Source organism: Rhipicephalus microplus, chromosome 7, assembly GCF_043290135.1.
Source record: "Rhipicephalus microplus isolate Deutch F79 chromosome 7, USDA_Rmic, whole genome shotgun sequence".
NCBI lineage: Eukaryota > Metazoa > Arthropoda > Arachnida > Ixodida > Ixodidae > Rhipicephalus > Rhipicephalus microplus.
Window position 1 is genome coordinate 116,423,012 of NC_134706.1, and position 22,494 is coordinate 116,445,505.

Consider the following 22,494-nt stretch of genomic DNA (forward strand, 5'->3'; position numbering starts at 1 on the left):
TCGAGGAGCGCAGTCCAAGAACTAAGCCTTGGGCGGCTTCTCAATCATTTCAACCTACAAACAGGGTAAGTACAGAAATTGGACAGGTTTATAAAAATGTAAATATAATTTTTACTGCCATGTATACATATTGAACTGCTTGTTTCTACATTGAAAATTGTTTGCTCCAAAAGAATTGAGACCTTTCATGGCCAAAGATCTACAAGTAACACTAGGTTACCGACACTTTATCCTGTTTCCATCTCTCAAAGTTTGATGCTTTTGAGTATTCTGCCCATGAGGTGTGCCTAACTAGCTGTAAAAAATGGCTGCATAACTCCACAAAACATTTTTCAAGTGCTTATGCAATTAGGCACTTGGCATGTACGTATGGTCACTTAGGAACTATAGGTCGTTTGGTTTTCTTCACATTTCTTGTTAAAATACTCTGCTCAGACATTGGGGGGCAAACATATCATTCAGGAAAACCTATGAGAATCTATGTAAATAATGAATAATACACAGGAACTCTTATTACAGCACATATTGTAAAACAAGATAATTAAATTTTCATGTTCTATGAATACAATCATGCCAAAAGTGAGTCTGCTACACGAACAAATGTCGCACTGACATCACATTTTCCTCCTCATGAGTTTGCACGTTTGGCTATTTTTGACAAGCTACATGCACTGTTATAGGATACTTTCCAACTTACTCATTCACCTACCAGGGTATCATATCATCTCGAATCAACCGTCATCGTACATTTGGTCTTGAATTAGGTGACAAATTGAAAACTTATAAGGTTTTTCCTTCGGTCTCCGTGCCTTTACGGCGCATTGAGTTGGACCACTAAAGTGTCGATAAGGAAAAAAGAAACATTTGTCAGGCTTGTTTGTAGGCATTCGACAATAAGTTTGTTTGCAAAACATATTGGGTGGATGCATGGGCATATTTCTGAATGGTTGTGTAAATTGATAAGATAAAGAACTATTTTCAAGGATGGGATGGTCAAAACTTATAACAAAAGGCAAGCATGTGGTTCGGATTTCTAATTTTGTAGTCAATATACAGGGCTGTTCAAGAAAATATTAACAGACAGCTGTACTCCCAAAATATCAAGAAGTTACTAGGGACAATTACATAAGTATTATGTATACATTACGTTTATTATTTAGGACACAAACATGACTTTACAAACACCAACACCTACTTTCATTTATAAAAGTTTGCACCAGTTAGTTACTGTATTTTTGGTAGGTGGATAAAATTATGTGCATTTCAGAAGTGATAACATCATTATGAGTAAAACATGAGTAAATATTAGGTGATAGTAAAGAAAAGATGCTGTGGGGGTTGTTAAGGAACAGACTAGGCCTACGAGCTTGGTACTGAACCTTGTAGTACACTAAAAGTTATGCTTCAAAGTGAGGAGTAATGGCCATTTGGAAATAACAAGCGAGTACAACTTTATAGGTATATAATGCACTAAAATATTTAAATCCAAGCTATAGATTATTAGTTTCAAAGTGGATGTTTATGACAGATCTTACCAAAACTATTACCGAATTCGTGAACAACCCAATTTGTGAACGTTGGTTGCATCGAGAGTGTGGTACGTACAATGAATGAGTACCAAAAGTAGAAATAATTTACCTTTTTTTTTTTTTTTACTTTGAAGTGTAGTTTTCAATTCATGCTGAGGAGGGTAGTGTGCAGTATAGGTCAGAGTAAATGTATTCATTCACTGGAAAAAGACGCTTTGCCACAATATTAGAATGCCACTGGTCTGGAATATTTTGGGAACCAGATTATGAGATTTGTGCGTCATCAAATAAAGTAGTCTTGCGACACCACCAACATTAGCTATCACTGAAGTGTAACGGCTGCTTTGTGATTCTGGAAAGAAAGACATGGGTGATCATTGCAGGAGACCGAAATTTTTCATGAATTTTTGTTAATAAAAGGTGCAGTGCATTATTTATTGGTTACTGAGATACCTAGTTACTGGTATTGCAGAGTTATATGGAAAAAATTACTGCCATCAAAGACTAAAAAACATTGATAAGTATACAAGTCACCGCATAACAAAACAGAACACTTGTTTTCTAGAAGTGGGAAAACTGCTCAATGCATACAATGAACCGAACATTGACATCATTTTACTGGATTTTATCAATAATGAGGTCGCTCAAAAGGACTCCGCTATTATTCTTATGCTGACTTGCTGGCGTGTGCTGGTCTGCTGCTATTATTACCATGTGCCACTTGTATAAGAAGCTTGAGACAACATATACTTGAACACATTATAACAAGCCATCCATTACAGTTCTTTATAACAGGCACCATTTCATGCGACATCACTGATCATCTGCCAGTCTTCGCAAAATCAATGTCCGCTAAATAAACAACAAAAGTTGATCACACGCATAATTTTTATAACAAAAAGTAGATTTCCATATTTTGGCAGCAAGACAAAACTGCCGAGAAGTGCCTTCTCCAGGATCAACCAAGAAAAGATATAGTGCATAAATTACCATTCTGCAAATGCGCATGGTGGTTAGATGACACTGCGATCACTGTTACTTGTGCCCGTAGGGAGGAAGACGCCGACAAAAATGGAGTCCTTTCTGGCCCTGCCAAGCTTCGAGTGGTCGCAGAGTTCCCAACTTCCACTACGCTCAAGGCGCTCCATAAGTTCATAGGGCTCCGATCTTACTAACCATGTTTTGTCAACGATGTCATTGAACTTAGGACGCTATCTCATGACCTTAGATGTCGCAGTCGTGACACGGTGCATGTTAGCATACTGAAGCTATGGTATCGCACTTTGATCCTACCTTTGCCTTAGTCACCAGGATGGCTCCTCTTCACTCCTGGGGCACATCTTAGTGGTGAAGACGAGTTTCTGCGGTTGTTGCTGTGCGTGGCATTGTAATCCTGTCGAATTGGCGCTACTCTGACTGCCAAGTCCTCACTGCTTTCCCAATAAATAGTCCTGCAACACTAGAATTGATTTCAAATTCAAACTGGGGTGGACTTCTCCACTATATCAATCACAAGGACAACATGTATAAAATTTAAGGCGTCACCTGCATGACATCAATCTCTAAGCGCGGTACAAGCAATGCAACGACTGCCTCCACAGAGTTTAGCAAATTTTGCTGCATGGCTATTTCAGTTCAGAAATAGCACAAGCCCACAACAACAATAAGGTGATGTGGAAAGTTATTGATTAGCCATCCATAAAGGAAAGAAATACGTGGATAGTAACATTGTGGGAATTATCGTTTGTGATACCATCATGGTTGAAACTACCGCTATAAGAAATGTTCTTCGCGATCACTTTGCGAATGTAGGCAGTACGAACAACACAATATCATACAACAACACTCGTGCCTTCGTCACACAAAAAAACTAGAAATCAATTTTTCTTTAACCATAAACCAATGAGAAAATAATAAATAGAACAATTCTTACACTAAAGACACCAAACCAGAAAGAGATGATAGTGTATCAGTTCCAATTGTAAAAGACCTATCTCAATTTCTAGCTGAGCCATTAACAAATGCCATCAATGATATTTTCGAATTGGCTTGGTTTCCTTCAAAATAAATGTCACCAAAGCAATAGGCATACTTAGGAAAGGTTGGAAAAACAATTTTTGAATATGTCTCACCACCATAATGCCAGCACTGACGAAAGTTGTTTGAAAGAGAATGTACTGTAGAATCAATGTTTTTTTTTTTTTTTCATAAACCATATGTACACAATTGAGTAATATGGCTTCAGAAGGAAAGAAATCAAAAGAATATATATATATATATATATATATATATACATATAATCTCAAAAGTTTCACCTGCGTATCCAATGCTATCTATGCATTGATAAACAACAGACACACGAGCGAAAATTTTCAATACTTCCAGCAGGCCCTCCTGTCGAAATGAAGGAAGTATTAAAGATTTTCGTACGTTCTTTTTTTGTTTTATTGTATATATATATATATATATATATGTATATATATATATATATGTATATATATATATTAATCAGAGAAACAAGTGTATACCTTATTGAGGGCTTCTTTTTGCGTGTTTTGACACAATATTAATGAGATCAAACAGCCAATGATGCCAAGGAGTGTATAGGGTAAGTCATTAGGCCGAATGGTATATTTTTTTTATTTATTTACAGTACCTTACAGCTCTCGAGGGGCATTGTGTAAGGGGGGCGGTACAGATAATATGTTAGAAAAATACATATACGTAATATCTACACATACATAGGCAAATAATGAATACAATAGAAAATGCAGTTCTACTTATGAACATGTAAGCAAAATACATACTACAGAAGTGAGTACAGTATGTGAAGGTGAAATACAAAAATAACTATTATGACAGTAACTACAACCTAGCAATAGTGAAAAAACATCGGCAACAGTCCTAGAAACACTGATGATTACGAAGATGCGACAGAGCAGTTTTTGGTGCATAAGTATTTTTTAAGGGTATGATAGTATGAGTATGATTTCTTTGGTGTGCCCAACACTCATGGAAGATCCTTTGTTGGAACCCTTGAGGTATGATGAATAAATGGGCGAATAAATCAAAATTCAGGTATGCAGACTGGCCGATATTGAATGTGAAGAAAGAGCCCCCCCGCGGTGGTCTAGTGGCCAATTAAGGCACTCGGCTGCTCACCCGCAGATCGCGGGATCGAATGCCGGATGCGGCGGCTGTATTTCCGATGGAGGCGGAAATGTTGTAGGCCCGTGTGAAGATTTCGGTGCACGTTAATGAATCCCAGCTGGTCGAAATTTCCGGAGCCCTCCACTACGGCGTCTCTCATAATCGTATGGTGGTTTTGAGACGTTAAACCTCCAAAATCAATCAATCAATGCGAAAAAATAACTTTTATTTCTTCACATTGACATTACGATTGGGTCTAATAACTTCCCCTATACAATTCCTGGCATTGTTGTCTGTTCTAAAAAGTACTTGTGCTTTAAAAAGTAATTGTGCTATCTTTGTACCCCGAACCAATCACCTTACTTCAAGTAATCATCTTGAAACGAATAACGCAGTACTAGAAAGGCCTGGTAACACATTTCTTGATATCTACTTGAATGCGAAACGTTCATGGCACATATGCGTATTCATGAAAGGACACCGAAGTTTCATGAAACAATACTTATTCTTTACAAGCTACGCTCGGGAACGCGTTCCCGGTTTCAGGCACTCTATTCGTTTTGAAAGCGCGCGTCCCTCACGTGACTTAGAACGTCAGATCCCTCTACGTCAATCGCGTCTCACTCTTTTGTTTTCTGTTTTCCTTAATTTGTCTTGCGGTTTCACACGAAATAAATAAAAAAGCAGCGTCGTTACAGCTCTCTTCCCTCAACTCACTTCATCGCCTGTAAAAAATCCGCTCCGGCGCCGCACTTGGCGCAGTTGAAGCTCTACGGGTCACGTAAATACACGGCTCCGTGCGTTAATATTACTGTTTTTGTTTTCTTTTTGCGTATTATGATGCACAATTGAGATCTGCTTATAAAGGTGTACGTATCAAGGTCGCGCCTATGAAGCAATGTTAATCAACTTGTTTTTGCTGCTGTCGTCGCGCTTCTATTTTGTCTTATTTTGTGGTCGTAACTTGAGTTTCTTTGGGCAGTGCTGTAGTAGACGACACGCACGGTGCACTGTCACTATCAACCTCCCCATGATGTCTTCGAGAACCCTGGACACGGTGTGGGTGATCAGCATAAACATTGCGATGACGAATATTCGCGGTGAGTGCAGTCGGGAACCCTGGATTCGGTGTGGGTGCTCTCTGCACGTATGATTGCGTTGAATATCTGAGCAATGTCTGGGAGAGTGGTAAAGCAATGCTCGCGTATGTTTCTGGCAGATTATAGTCTTTACTCTACGCCTGCCGATGTGATGTTGACGAGGTCAATAAGTGGTCCGGCGACTAAGAAAGCAAATTGTGTGTGCTGAGCATGACACGGAAACTACTTAGCTGACGCCTGACTAACGTACTGGCATATGTATAACTGTAGTGGTGACAGATTACTACTTCCTCTCCCATAGTTGAGTACAAAATACTAAACATCGTTAAACACTTTTTTTAAACGCATACGCTGTGAGAGCAGTCGAGAACCCAAGATTTGGCATCGGTGCCCATGCATGAGAGAGTGCGTAGGATATCTTAAAATTCGGAGCTAGGGAAATGAAAGCACTTACTTTTTGAGGTGGTGCGTGCGCAATGGTGCCTTCCAGCATACACAGCAGTCATATGTGGTGTGTTCTTAGACGTTCAAAAGCACGGCTACTCTTTCGCTCTGCAGGGCGCAGAAAATCGACCGCGAATTATGTGCCCTGCCGGGCTTTATCTGCCTAGCTCACCCTCTCTTGGTTAGCGCATGCGTTTGTTTGCACATGCTGGATTTATATGGCCGGTCGATTTCGCATTACATTCATTCAAACACACATGAGAATGTTAAGTGCTCATGCATGTTCTTCACTATGATGTATTCATTCTACTGCACAGCCGCCTTTGTTTTATATGCGAAGCATTTCTTAGCAAAATTCGGCGAATTTCGGAATATCTATCAGGGCGCCTACGACTTTTAGCCCTCCTGGGCATTTGGATAACGGGATCTATATTAAAATTGGTATTTCATAACATGACTGTGTGACGAGCATAATAAATGACTATTCATAACATGAAAATCATCTTATTTATGTCATGATTTACATTTCCTGGTCTTGCTGCTCTTCTGGTGGTTTTGTTCTTATGACATACTGAAAACTGGTATAGCATGACATGACGTAAGTGGCAGATCTTAACGTGTAAATCATGACATGCATGTCATCTAACTCGTGACTACTCCCAACGTCCATTGGTGCGCCCGCGGTCGTCTTGTTAGCTTCACATACACAAAGTTCAGTATTACGGGGCTTGAATGGATGATGAAGTTATATGACTGGTGCAAACATGATAATCATGAGATGCTTATCGCGTAAGAACACGACTACATGCTGCGCTCACGATGTGCTCATGACGGTTTAGCTAGCTTCACATGTACCGAATTTCGTATCACGTGACGTGAACAGACAGCAAAGGTAGATGACACGTCCAAACATAATAATCACGTCAGGCAAGCCATGCAAAAAATGACAACATGTTACGCCCATAGCGCACTTGCCGCCGTTTAACTAGCTCTACATATACCAAATGTGTCCAAACATGACAATAATGACACGGAATCCATGTAAGGCATACTTTACGTCCGCCTCGTAACGTTGTGCCTATTTTAAAGTGACATATCAACCTTCCTCCTTCGTACTTCGCATATTATCGATTCTCACTAGACACGAATCTGCCAATTTTTTTTCTTGCAATGAACAATCCAGTGCAGCTTCTGTTCTGCTAGGCTGTTCATAGAACCGGAGAGCAGGATGCCCGAAAGACTTAGGAATCGATGCTGACTGTACAGAATAAACGAGTTCCTCCTTTGCTACCAGCTGCTGCTTACCTCGTGTTGGCCGGCGCTTCAGCGTCGTGCCCTGCGTGCTCTGTGTGGCGGGTCCGCCGCACGATACAACACTTACACGGTCACGTTAAAGAAATAGACGGCTATACAACCAATGCCGACACTTTTGTGTAGCAATAAAAGCTTTACTTCAAGGGCTGGCAATCGCTTCCACCATACATTTGCCATCCACTCTCCGCTACGGCGAGACATGGCACTGTGATTTATAAAAAAGTGCAGAGTTACTCTGAGAAAAGCTCGGTCCAATGGCATCAACTCATACTGCCGTAACGTGGTCCGTTGGACATAAGGTAACAAGACTGGTTCGAGAATTGGCATTCCTCCACGGGCTATCACCCCTTACGTACCTCTTCAGACAAAAGCACAAATTATCTTCAGGGCTCCTCAAGACTGGCCGATAAACCTACACCTGCACAATGAAGTTTTATTGGGAAGGTGCTAGTGAGCGCAATATCTATATATATATATATATATATATATATATATATATATATATATATATATATATATATATATATATATATATATATATATATATTTTTTTTTTCTTATTTAAGAGCACTATAAGTCCTTGCAGGCTGCTAAAGCTATGAGAGGACATTATAATTTACTATTCAAAATGTCACTGAGAAAACTTGAGCTAACTGACGATGAACTTGTCTTGTTGGGTCGAGCCTAATTGGTTCATTTGATAAATGTGCGAGCTGGAGAGAAAAGCTGGAGTACACCACTTTAAAACGATTTATACGTGGCGACACTGGCTGAAGGTTGGAAGTATACAAGGTGTGATCTTTTCATAAACGTTTGTACAAAAACATCAAGCGTGCGATTTCTTTTTCTGTTGACAACTTGATAAGAGTAGCTCTTCAAAGTAATGCGGTCACTAGCTGCATTTTCCCGTGTTACCTATAAGTAAACTTAATATTTATTTGTTCTAGGTATTTGTTGAAGCTCATCGACTATTTGAATGCGTGCATCACAAATGATACTGCACTCTACTATTTAGCACACAGCTGATTCATATAGACCATCAGCTTTGTGTCAGGCCAGACATTTTTTAAGTTTTGCCTTAGAACGCCCCGATTACATTCCGCCAAACCACAAATTTTTTCAATAATCTCGTGCCAAGTTAGATTTAAAGTAATTGTAGTAACAATGTAATGTATCTAAACGCAATGCTTAATTACTGCATTTTTATATTATGCATAAATAGCAGAGGCTCTTTGTTATTCAATGCAGGTATTTTCTTTAAAATTGATTTCCATGCCACATTTTGCACGCCATTTGTCAACTGTACACAAAGCTTACAAGCAAGACCTGGTTAACAACACTTTCTACACAAGGGGATAGCACAAGGTTATCCCTGAGTGGTGTCACATCGAAAAATATCACATAAACACAAAGCAAATGGGCAGGATTCAAGTCGCTCCCACACTTTTTTTACGACATGGCACAATATGTACGCACTGAACAGGAATGTGTACAACAGGCTCTGCATTGAAACCCCTCGCATGGCCTCATAACAGCTAGTCACTGTTTCTCCATGGGGCTTCAAATAATTACCACTAGAAAACTTTGTTATCAGTAAAACAAATTATAACTGCAAGAAAAATGTTATAAGTGCGAAAGTTCGCATGTGTTTCATATGTCTGTTAAAGTGATAGATGAAAACTGTATCCCTTTATTGAACAGATGCCAAAATGACCAACGACACCATTTCCCTTGCTTTTGTGCTTAACTGGCAGTGTAACTCCAACCCAAGCCGACCATCGTCCTGTGGCCAAGTGCAGTTTCTTTGTGTCCTACGGTTACTGAGCAAATTATGGAACTGCAGAGCAACATGGGGATAATGTTGAGCATGCATGCTACCTTCCTCCACATTCTTTGGCACAGGAAGAGAGGGGCATGGGCTCGTGCTCTCCATTTTTTATAGTTTCAGTTTTGTATACTCCAATGTAAGACCTAAGTGTCTCTGTAACAATTCGTCGTTGCCTGCAATCTAGTCACGATTCTTGTAAATACTTGCACCTATGTGGTGTGTTTTTCTGCACATACAAAGAAAATAAAATATTGGTGGCGTGAAATTCACTTTCTTGCTACAATGTACTTTGTGCAGAGAAAGTGCCAATGTACTGACAATTTCAAAGGAAAGTAACATATTTTATTATGTACTCAAGGAACAATCTGGAGGCTGTCTTGGCATGTGTATGTTTAAGTCATGAAAAATTATGTCGTACACATTGCATGTTATTGATCCTTATACACGTTCACAACACCCACATTTTCCAATTAGGTATTTGATAGTTATTAAAAATGCCCACATGTGATTTCTCTTCTAACCCATCCTACTCCTGGGCCCTTTCAATCTTCCAAACATTACCTAGGATGGTAATCTTACAAAGCTACATTTCTCTTTGATCATAATCTAAGAGCTAAGACTATGGTGCTGTGCTTGTTTCATTACCACAGTTAGTACTACAACCGACCCTGTATCAATTTTACACGTACACACACGGCCTTGACATTGTTTTCATTTACCTTGACACAACGTCAGATATTAGGTACCTACCCAGTATAAGTGACTTCTGCATACCTGAATTTTGATTTATTCGACCATTTATTCATCATACCTCAAGGGTTCCAACAAAGGATCTTCCATGAGTGTTGGGCACACCAAAGAAATGGCTGGTTGGGTTTGATGTAGCAAGTTTATTGATAGTATTCAAAGAATGATTTGGAACGGGAACTATATAGGTGATCAGGGCATGATCAGATGAATGTGCATGACATTGTTGGGAACTATGCAGAAAAAAAAACTGATATATATAGTAGATTGGACAAATTGCAGATTTCCAAACTTATGGATGAATATGGTGAGAAAAATATTTGCTAAAATATTGATTTAGTTTTATAGAGTAATGAGTTGAAAATTTGCAGAAATGTAGTTGTCTAGCACTTTTTCAGTGAGAGGTGTGTGAGAGAAGACATAATATAGGTATTTAACCTGAAACACTTGATATGCAGGAGCATACAGTTCACTAGAAGGTACCTGACACATTTTATTTACCTATAATAAAGACAAATAATTATGCTATTTTGATGGCTCTTATAAATTAATTGTACAGGCATGTTTTACATGAATTGAAATAAAGTTTTATTTGTAGCTAGTCTGGCACGAAAGTGATGCTAAAGACATGTTTTGCTATCCATATTTACCAAGTAACCGATTGCAAGAATTTGTCCACTCAAATATTATGACTGGTCCAAGACATGTCGATAGGTAGCCGCCCTCCTAGATATATAGATGCCTTGCACTGAGCTAAATTGTGACATTTAATTAGTTGGGGGTAGAAAAGCACCGCATTAGGACAACAGTGATGAACAAATGCAGAAGATCAACTTACTTACGTTGAATAACGTGCCCGATTGCTGGATTAGGAGGAGGCCCTGCTGGAGAGTAAAACAGTCATGAATTCGCTTATGGTGCAACTAATTACCACGTGCAGCAAGGCACACATCGTATGAAACACTAACTGGAAAGTCCTTAATGTATGTGTGATCGAGGAGCGCAGTCCAAGAACTAAGCCTTGGGCGGCTTCTCAATCATTTCAACCTACAAACAGGGTAACTACAGAAATTGGACAGGTTTATAAAAATGTAAATATAATCTTTACTGCCATATATACATAATGAACTGCTTGTTTCTACATTGAAAATTGTTTGCTCCAAAAGAATTGAGATCTTTCATGCCCAAAGCTCTACAAGTAACACTGCGTTACCGACACTTTATCCTGTTTCAATCTCTCAAATTTTGATGCTTTTGAGTATTCTGCCCATAAGGTGTGCCTAACTAGCTGTAAAAAATGGCTGCATAACTCAACAAAACATTTTTCAAGTGCTTATGCAATTAGGCACTTGGCACGTACGTATGGTCACTTAGGAACTATAGGTCGTTAGGTTTTCTTCACATTTCTTGTTAAAAAACTCTGGGCTATGCTCAGACATTGGGGGGCAAACATATCATTCAGGAAAACCTATGAGAATCCATGTAAATAATGAATAATACACATGAACTCTTATTACAGCACATTTTGTAAAACAAGATAATTAAATTTTCATGTTCTATGAATACAATCATGCCAAAAGTGAGTCTGCTGCACGAACAAATGTTGCACTGACATCACATTTTCCTCCTCATGAATTTGCATGTTTGGCTATTTTTGGACAAGCTACATGCACTGTTATAGGATACTTTCCAACTTACTCATTCACCTACCAGGGTATCATATCATCTCGAATCAACCGTCATCGTACATTTGGTCTTGAATTAGGTGACAAATTGAAAACTTATAAGGTTATTCCTTCGGTCTCCGTGCCTTTACGGCGCATTGAGTTGGACCACTAAAGTGTCGATAAGGGAAAAAGAAACATTTGTCAGGCTTGTTTGTAGGCATTTGACAATAAGTTTGTTTGCAAAACATATTGGGTAGATGCATGGGCATATTTCTGAATGGTTGTGTAAATTGATAAGATAAAGAACTATTTTCAAGGATGCGATGGTCAAAACTTATAACAAAAGGCAAGCATGTGGTTTGGATTTCTAATTTTGTAGTCAATATACAGGGCTGTTCAAGAAAATATTAACAGACAGCTGTACTCCCAAAATATCAAGAAGTTACTAGGGACAATTACATAAGTAATATGTATACAATACGTTTATTATTTAGGACACAAACATGACTTTACAAACACCAGCAACTACTTTCATTTATAAAAGTTTGCACCAATTAGTTACTGTATTTTCGGCAGGTGGATAAAATTATGTGCATTAGTTATTTCAAAAGGGATAACATCATTATGAGTAAAACATGAGTATATATTAGGTGATAGCAAAGAAAAGATGCTGTGGGGGTTGATAAGGAACAGACTAGGCCTACGAGCTTGGTACTGAACCTTGTAGTACACTAGAAGTTATGCTTCAAAGTGAGGAGTAATGGCCATTTAGGAATAACAAGTGAGTACAACTTTATAGGTATATAATGCACTAAAATATTTGAATCCAAGCTATAGATTATTAGTTTCAAAGTGAATGTTTATGACAGACCTTACCAAAACTATTACCGAATTCTAGAACAACCCAATTTGTGAATGTTGGTTGCATCGAAAGTGTGGTACGTACAATTAATGAGTAACAAGAGTAGAAATAATTTACCTTTTTTTTTTACTTTGAAGTGTAGTTTTCAATTCATGCTGAGGAGGATAGTGTGCAGTATAGGGCAGTGTAAATGTATTCATTCACTGGAAAAAGACCCTTTGCCACAATATTATAATGCCACTGGTCTGGAATATTTTGGGAACCAGATTATGAGATTTGTGCGTCATCAAATAAAGTAGTCTTGCGTCACCACCAACATTAGCTATCACTGAAGTGTAACGGCTACGTTGTCATTCTGGAAAGAAAGACACGGGTGATCATTGCAGGAGACCGAAATTTTTAATGATTTTTTGTTAATAAAAGGTGCAGTGCATTATTTATTGGTTACTCAGATACCTAGGTACTGGTATTGCAGAATTATATGGAAAAAATTACTGCCATCAAAGACTAAAAAACATTGATAAGTATACAAGTCACCGCATAACAAAACAGAACACTTGTTTTCTAGAAGTGGGAAAACTGCTCAATGAATACAATGAACCAAACATTGACATCATTTTACTGGATTTTATCAATAATGAGGTCGCTCAAAAGGACTCCGCTAAATATTCTTATGCTGATATACTGGCGTGTGCTGGTCTGCTGCTATTATTACCATGTGCCACTTGTATAACAAGCTTGAGACAACGTATACTTGAACACATTATAACAAGCCATCCATTACAGTTCTTTATAACAGGCACCATTTCATGCGACATCACTGATCATCTGCCAGTCTTCGCAAAATCAAAGTCCGCTAACTAAACAACAAAAGTTGATCACACGTATAATTTTTCTAACAAAAAGTAGATTTCCATATTTTGGCAGCAAGACAAAACTGCTGAGAAATGCCTTCTCCAGGATCAAATAAGAAAAGATATAGTGCATAAATTACCATTCTGCAAACGCGCATGGCGGTTAGATGATACTGCGATCACTGTTACTTGTGCACGTAGCGAGGAAGACGCCTACAAAAATGGGGTCCTTTCTGGCCCTGCCAAGCTTCGAGTGGTCGCAGAGTTCCCAACGGCCACTACGCTCAAGGCGCTCCATAAGTTCATATGGCTCCGATCTCACTAACCATGTTTTGTCAACGATGTCGTTGAACTTAGGACGCTATCCCATGACCTTAGATGTCGCAGTCGTGACACGGTGCATGTTACCATACTGAAGCTATGGTATCGCACTTTGATCCTACCTTTGCCTTAGTCACCAGGATGGCTCCTCTTCACTCCTGGGGCACATCTTAGTGGTGAAGACGAGTTTCTGCGGTTGTTGCCGTGCGTGACATTGTAATCCTGTCGAATTGGCGCTACTCTGACTGCCAAGTCCTCACTGCTTTCCCAATAAATAGTCCTGCAACACTAGAATTGATTTCAAATTCAAACTGGGGTGGACTTCTCCACTATATCAATCACAAGGACAACATGTATAAAATTTGAGGCGTCACCTGCATGACATCAATCTCTAAGCGCGGTACAAGCAATGCAACGACTGCCTCCACAGAGTTTAGCAAATTTTGCTGCATGGCTATTTCAGTTCAGAAATAGCACAAGCCCACAACGACAATAAGGTGACGTGGAAAGTTATTGATTAGCCATCCATAAAGGAAAGAAATAGGTGGATAGTAACATTGTGGGAATTATCGTTTGTGATACTATCATGGTTGAAACTACCGCTATAAGAAATGTTCTTCGCGATCACTTTGCGAATGTAGGCAGTACGAACAACACAATATATTACAACAACACTCGTGCTTTCCTCACACAAAAAAACTAGAAATCAATTTTCCTTTAACCATAAACCAATGAGGAAATAATAAATAGAACAATTCTTACACTAAAGACACCAAACCAGAAAGAGATGATAGTGTATCAGTTCCAACTGTAAAAGACCTATCTCAATTTCTAGCTGAGCCATTAACAAATGCCATCAATGATATTTTCGAATTGGCTTGGTTTCCCACAAAATAAATGTCACCAAAGCAATAGGCATACTTAGGAAAGGTTGGAAAAAGAATTTTTGAATTATCGTCTCACCACCATAATGCCAGCACTGATGAAAGTTGTTTGAAAGAGAATGTACTGTAAAATCAACATTTTTTTTTTTTTCATGAACCATATGTACACACTTGAGTAATATGGCTTCAGAAGGAAAGAAATCAAAAGAATATATATATATAATCTCAAAAGTTTCACCTGCGTAACCAATGCTTTCTATGCATTGAAAAACAACAGACACACGAGCGAAAATTTTTAATACTTCCAGCAGGCCCTCCTGTCGAAATGTAGGAAGTATTAAAGATTTTCGTACGTTCTTTTTTTGTTTTATTGCGTATATATATACACATATATATATATATATATATATATATATGAAACAAGTGTATACCTTATTGAGGGCTTCTTTTTGCGTGTTTTGACACAATATTAATGAGATCAAACAGCCAATGATGCCAAGGAGTGTATAGGATAAGTCATTAGGCCGAATGGTATATTGAATGTGAAGAAAGAGCCCCCCCGCGGTGGTCTAGTGGCCAATTAAGGTACTCGGCTGCTCACCCGCAGATCGCGGGATCGAATCCCGGATGTGGCAGCTGTATTTCCGATGGAGGCGGAAATGTTGTAGGCCCGTGTGAAGATTTCGGTGCACGTTAATGAATCCCAGCTGGTCGAAATTTCCGGGGCCCTCCACTACGGCGTCTCTCATAATCGTGTGGTGGTTTTGAGACGTTAAACCTCAAAAATCAATCAAGCAATGCGAAAAAATAACTTTTATTTCTTCACATTGACATTACGATTGGGTCTAATAACTTCCCCTATACAATTCCTGGCATTGTTGTCTGTTTTAAAAAGTACTTGTGCTCTAAAAAGTATTTGTGCTATCTTTGTACCCCGAACCAATCACCTTACTTCAAGTAATCATCTTGAAACGAATAACGCAGTACTAGAAAGGCCTGGTAACACAACATTTCTTGATATCTACTTGAATTTATAGAAAAGATTTATTTTCTGCCAAACCGTACAGACAATATTTCAGAGAGGTACATTTCAGCTGAAGAACCGGGAAACTTCCAGAGATAATACAACGCCTATTGTCAAAACCGATCACAAACTATGCACCAAATGCTTTCTGTTGGCTTATCCCAACACAGGAACACACAGAACAGGTACCTTTCCTAACAAATAAATAAAACCACTTGCTATCACATATACGAAAACCAGTACAACACATCATATTTCACGTCTTTCAAGTATCGGCCTTAACTCGGCCTGATAAGACCGTGTCATGGCACTGCAACATCTGGGAGCGCCACTGTGAGCCGCACTCTTTTATTAACCACTACCAAAAAAGGACACGACCAGTGCCGCAGGAAATCTGCTTCGCCGTGTGTTTCGATTTGGGACTCAAGATAACGGAGCAGTGTTTGCCTAAACTGCGCTAAAAGCGGCCACTGCAGCCGTTGCCGACGGATGCATGCTCTGCAGCGGTTCCGCCAAAGGACGTACTCGCCCGCGGCGATTACCAGCCTCCCGATGGCACCCCGTGGGCACCGGCCTCTTGTGTAGTAGCGTGCGATCCGTAACCCTGGCATACACCTGTGGATAATCCTCCAAAAGGTCTTCGCTACTACACACGTTGCAACGGCATGAGCTGCAGTTTCGTTGCTACCGCAGTTGGGGCACCTAGCGTACTGTACTAGCCCCCACCTCTGTAAACGATCTAGGGTCGGCAAAATTCGCCACGCTCGTTGCCATTGAACATCTGCTACCTCTTTGGGTAGCCTGTCTGAGGTTAGCTCTACCCAGGGGAACGTTGGTGGTGGGCTACTTTGTGACGATCTGGCAGACACCAAAAGTTCGCACATCCGTCCTGGTGACACTTCTCTAGGTTCAAGGTCGGGATCCACAGTTGCGAGTTCCTGAAACAGTACTACGAGTGCTTTGAATGCGAAACGTTCATGGCACATATGCGTATTCATGAAAGGACACCGAAGTTTCATGAAACAATACTTATTCCTTACAAGCTACGCTCGGGAACGCGTTCCCGGTTTCAGGCACTCTATTCGTTTTGAAAGCGCGCGTCCCTCACGTGACTTAGAACGTCAGATCCCTCTACGTCAATCGCGTCTCACTCTTTTGTTTTCTGTTTTCCTTAATTTGTCTTGCGGTTTCACACGAAATAAATAAAAAAGCAGCGTCGTTACAGCTCTCTTCCCTCAACTCACTTCATCGCCTGTAAAAAATCCGCTCCGGCGCCGCACTTGGCGCAGTTGAAGCTCTACGGGTCACGTAAATACACGGCTCCGTGCGTTAATATCACTGTTTTTGTTTTCTTTTTGCGTATTATGATGCACAATTGAGATCTGCTTATAAAGGTGTACGTATCAAGGTCGCGCCTATGAAGCAATGTTAATAAACTTGTTTTTGCTGCTGTCGTCGCGCTTCTATTTTGTCTTATTTTGTGGTCGTAACTTGAGTTTCTTTGGGCAGTGCTGTAGTAGACGACACGCACGGTGCACTGTCACTATCAACCTCCCCATGATGTCTTCGAGAACCCTGGACACGGTGTGGGTGATCGGTGCATCAGCATAAACATTGCGATGACGAATATTCGCGGTGAGTGCAGTCGGGAACCCTGGATTCGGTGTGGGTGCTCGGTGCACGTATGATTGCGTAGAATATCTGAGCAATGTCTGGGCGAGTGGTAAAGCAATGCTCGCGTATGTTTCTGGCAGATTATAGTCCGTATTCTACGCCTGCCGATGTGATGTGGACGAGGTCAATAAGTGGACCGGCGACTAAGAAAGCAAATTGTGTGTGCTGAGCATGACACGGAAACTTCTTAGCTGACGCCTGACTAACGTACTGGCATATGTATAACTGTAGTCGTGACAGATTGCTACTTCCTCTCCCATAGTTGAGTACAAAATACTAAGCATCGTTAAACACTTTTTTTAAACGCATACGCTGTGAGAGCAGTCGAGAACCCAAGATTTGGCATCGGCGCCCATGCATGAGAGAGTGCGTAGGATATCTTCAAATTCGGAGCTAGGGAAATGAAAGCACTTACTTTTTGAGGTGGTGCGTGCGCAATGGTGCCTTCCAGCATACACAGCAGTCATATGTGGTGTGTTCTTAGACGTTCAAAAGCACGGCTACTCTTTCGCTCTGCAGGGCGCAGAAAATCGACCGCGAATTATGTGCCCTGCCGGGCTTTATCTGCCTAGCTCACCCTCTCTTGGTTAGCGCATGCGTTTGTTTGCACATGCTGGATTTATATGGCCGGTCGATTTCGCCGATTTCGCATTATATTCATTCGAATACACATGAGAATGTTAAGTGCTCATGCATGTTCTTCACTATGATGTACTCATTCTACTGCACAGCCGCCTTTGTTTCATATGCGAAGCATTTCTTAGCGAAATTCGGCGAATTTCGGGATATCTATCAGGGCGCCTACGACTTTTAGCTCTCCTGGGCATTTGGATAACAGGATCTATATTAAAATTGGTATTTCATAACATGACTGTGTGACGAGCATAATAAATGACTATTCATAACATGAAAATCATCTTATTTATGTCATGATTTACATTTCCTGGTCTTGCTGCTCTTCTGGTGGTTTTGTTCTTATGACATACTGAAAACTGGTATAGCATGACATGACGTAAGTGGCAGATCTTAACGTGTAAATCATGACATGCATGTCATCTAACTCGTGACTACTCCCAACGTCCATGGTGCGCCCGCGGTCGTCTTGTTAGCTTCACATACACAAAGTTCAGTATTACGGGGCTTGAATGGATGATGAAGTTATATGACTGGTGCAAACATGATAATCATGAGATGCTTATCGCGTAAGAACACGACTACATGCTGCGCTCACGATGTGCTCATGACGGTTTAGCTAGCTTCACATGTACCGAATTTCGTATCACGTGACGTGAACAGACAGCAAAGGTAGATGACACGTCCAAACATAATAATCACGTCAGGCAAGCCATGCAAAAAATGACAACATGTTACGCCCATAGCGCACTTGCCGCCGTTTAACTAGCTCTACATATACCAAATGTGTCCAAACATGACAATAATGACACGGAATCCATGTAAGGCATATTTTACGTCCGCCTCGTAACGTTGTGCCTATCTTAAAGTGACATATCAACCTTCCTCCTTCGTACTTCGCATATTATCGATTCTCACTAGACACGAATCTGCAAATTTTTTTTCTTGCAATGAACAATCCAGTGCAGCTTCTGTTCTGCTAGGCTGTTCATAGAACCGGAGAGCAGAATGCCCGACAGACTTAGGAATCGATGCTGCCTGTACAGAATAAACGAGTTCCTCCTTTGCTACCAGCTGCTGCTTACCTCGTGTTGGCCGGCGCTTCAGCGTCGTGCCCTGCGTGCTCTGTGTGGCGGGTCCGCCGCACGATACAACACTTACACGGTCACGTTAAAGAAATAGACGGCTGTACAACCAATGCCGACACTTTTTTGTAGCAATAAAAGCTTTACTTCAAGGGCTGGCAATCGCTTCCACCATACATTTGCCATCCACTCTCCGCTACGGCGAGACATGGCACTGTGATTTATAAAAAAGTGCAGAGTTACTCTGAGAAAAGCTCGGTCCAATGGCATCAACTCATACTGCCGTCGCGTGGTCCGTTGGACATAAGGTAACAAGACTGGTTCGAGAATTGGCATTCCTCCACGGGCTATCACCCCTTACGTACCTCTTCAGACAAAAGCACAAATTATCTTCAGGGCTCCTCAAGACTGGCCGATAAACCTACACCTGCACAATGAAGTTTTATTGGGAAGGTGCTAGTGAGCGCAATATCTATATATATATATATATATATATATATATATATATATATATATTTTCTTATTTAAGAGCACTATAAGTCCTTGCAGGCTGTTAAAGATATGAGAGGACATTATAATTTACTATTCAAAATGTCACTGAGAAAACTTGAGCTAACTGACGATGAACTTGTCTTGTTGGGTCGAGCCTAATTGGTTCATTTGATAAATGTGCGAGCTGGAGAGAAAAGCTGGAGTACACCACTTTAAAACGATTTATACGTGGCGACACTGGCTGAAGGTTGGAAGTATACAAGGTGTGATCTTTTCATAAACGTTTGTACAAAAACATCAAGCGTGCGATTTCTTTTTCTGTTGACAACTTGATAAGAGTAGCTCTTCAAAGTAATGCGGTCACTAGCTGCATTTTCCCGTGTTACCTATAAGTAAACTTAATATTTATTTGTTCTAGGTATTTGTTGAAGCTCATCGACTATTTGAATGTGTGCATCACAAATGATACTGCACTCTAGTATTTAGCACACAGCTGATTCATATAGACCATCAGCTTTGTGTCAGGCCAGACATTTTTTAAGTTTTGCCTTAGAACGCCTCGATTACATTCCGCCAAACCACAAATTTTTTCAATAATCTCGTGCCAAGTTAGATTTAAAGTAATTGTAGTAACAATATAATTTATCTAAACTCAATGCTTAATTACTGCATTTTTATATTATGCATAAACAGCAGAGGCTCTTTGTTATTCAATGCAGGTATTTTCGTTAAAATTGATTTCCATGCCACATTTTGCACGCCATTTGTCAACTGTACACAAAGCTTACAAGCAAGACCTGGTTAACAACACTTTCTACACAAGGGGATAGCACAAGGTCATCTCTGAGTGGTGTCACATCGAAAAATATCACATAAACACAAAGCAAATGGGCAGGATTCAAGTCGCTCCCACACTTTTTTTACGACATGGCACAATATGTACGCACTGAACAGGAATGTGTACAACAGGCTCTGCATTGAAACCCCTCGCATGGCCTCATAACAGCTAGTCACTGTTTCTCCATGGGGCTTCAAATAATTACCACTAGAAAACTTTGCTATCAGTAAAACAAATTATAACTGCAAGAAAAATGTTATAAGTGCAAAAGTTCGCATGTGTTTCATATGTCTGTTAAAGTGATAGATGAAAACTGTATCCCTTTATTGAACAGATGCCAAAATGACCAACGACACCATTTCCCTTGCTTTCGTGCTTGGCTGGCAGTGTAACTCCAACCCAAGCCGACCATCGTCCTGTGGCCAAGTGCAGTTTCTTTGTGTCCTACGGTTTCTGAGCAAATTATTGAACTGCAGAGCAACATGGGGATAATGTTGAGCATGCATGCTACCTTCCTCCACATTCTTTGGCACAGGAAGAGAGGGGCATGGGCTCGTGCTCTCCATTTTTTATAGTTTCAGTTTTGTATACTCCAATGTAAGACCTAAGTGTCTCTGTAACAATTCGTCGTTGCCTGCAATCTAGTCACGATTCTTGTAAATACTTGCACCTATGTGGTGTGTTTTTCTGCACATACAAAGAAAATAAAATATTGGTGGCGTGAAATTCAGTTTCTTGCTACAATGTACTTTGTGCAGAGAAAGTGCCAATGTACTGACAATTTCAAAGGACAGTAACATATTTTATTATGTACCCAAGGAACAATCTGGAGGCTGTCTTGGCATGTGTATGTTTAAGTCATGAAAAATTATGTCGAACACATTGCATGTTATTGATCCTTATACACGTTCACAACACCCACATTTTCCAATTAGGTATTTGATAGTTATTAAAAATGCCCACATGTGATTTCTCTTCTAACCCATCCTACTCCTGGGCCCTTTCAATCTTCCAAACATTACCTAGGATGGTAATCTTACAAAGCTACATTTCTCTTTGGTCATAATCTAAGAGCTAAGACTATGGTGCTGTGCTTGTTTCATTACCACAGTTAGTACTACAACCGACCCTGTATCAATTTTACACGTACACACACGGCCTTGACATTGTTTTCATTTACCTTGACACAACGTCAGATATTAGGTACCTACCCAGTATAAGTGACTTCTGCATACCTGAATTTTGATTTATTCGCCCATTTATTCATCATACCTCAAGGGTTCCAACAAAGGATCTTCCATGAGTGTTGGGCACACCAAAGAAATGGCTGGTTGTGTTTGATGTAGCAAGTTTATTGATAGTATTCAAAGAATGATTTGGAACGGGAACTATATAGGTGATCAGGGCATGATCAGATGAAAGTGCATGACATTGTTGGGAACTATGCAGAAAAAAAAACTGATATATATAGTAGATTGGACAAATTGCAGATTTCCAAACTTATGGATGAATATGGTGAGAAAAATATTTGCTAAAATATTGATTTAGTTTTCTAGAGTAATGAGTTGAAAATTTGCAGAAATGTAGTTGTCTAGCACTTTTTCAGTGAGAGGTGTGTGAGAGAAGACTTAATATAGGTATTTAACCTGAAACACTTGATATGCAGGAGCATACAGTTCACTAGAAGGTACCTGACACATTTTATTTACCTATAATAAAGACAAATAATTATGCTATTTTGATGGCTCTTATAAATTAATTGTACAGGCATGTTTTACATGAATTGAAATAAAGTTTTATTCGTAGCTAGTCTGGCACGAAAGTGATGCTAAAGACATGTTTTGCTATCCATATTTACAAAGTAACTGATTGCAAGAATTTGTCCACTCAAAAATTATGACTGGTCCAAGACATGTCGATAGGTAGACGCCCTCCTAGATATATAGATGCCTTGCACTGAGCTAAATTGTGACATTTAATTAGTTGGGGGTAGAAAAGCACCGCATTAGGACAACAGTGATGAACAAATGCAGAAGAGCAACTTACTT

At 39.9% G+C, this 22,494-nt stretch overlaps 2 long non-coding RNA genes across 26 annotated transcripts in view; one reads left to right on the top strand and one right to left on the bottom strand.

Moving 5' to 3' along the window:
* LOC142767599 (uncharacterized) overlaps nt 1–22,494 on the bottom strand; it is a 63,081-nt gene that overhangs the window by 25,739 nt on the left and 14,848 nt on the right. For 11 of the 25 annotated variants that reach the window (XR_012885018.1, XR_012885017.1, XR_012885036.1 and 8 more), the window contains 6 exons: nt 13,939–14,104; nt 12,759–12,996; nt 11,823–11,947; nt 10,955–10,996; nt 2,823–2,988; nt 710–834 (listed from right to left, as the gene is read on the bottom strand). This is a non-coding gene — a long non-coding RNA (uncharacterized LOC142767599). Of the gene's footprint in view, nt 1–697; nt 835–1,640; nt 1,882–2,822; nt 2,989–10,950; nt 10,997–11,810; nt 11,948–12,758; nt 12,997–13,938; nt 14,105–22,494 lie in introns of those variants that run through there. The other 14 variants (XR_012885027.1, XR_012885029.1, XR_012885026.1 and 11 more) reach the window with 9 other exon arrangements.
* LOC142767600 (uncharacterized) lies at nt 14,103–21,172 on the top strand. The gene is made up of 2 exons (XR_012885037.1): nt 14,103–17,120; nt 20,781–21,172. It is a non-coding gene; the product is annotated as an uncharacterized LOC142767600 (long non-coding RNA).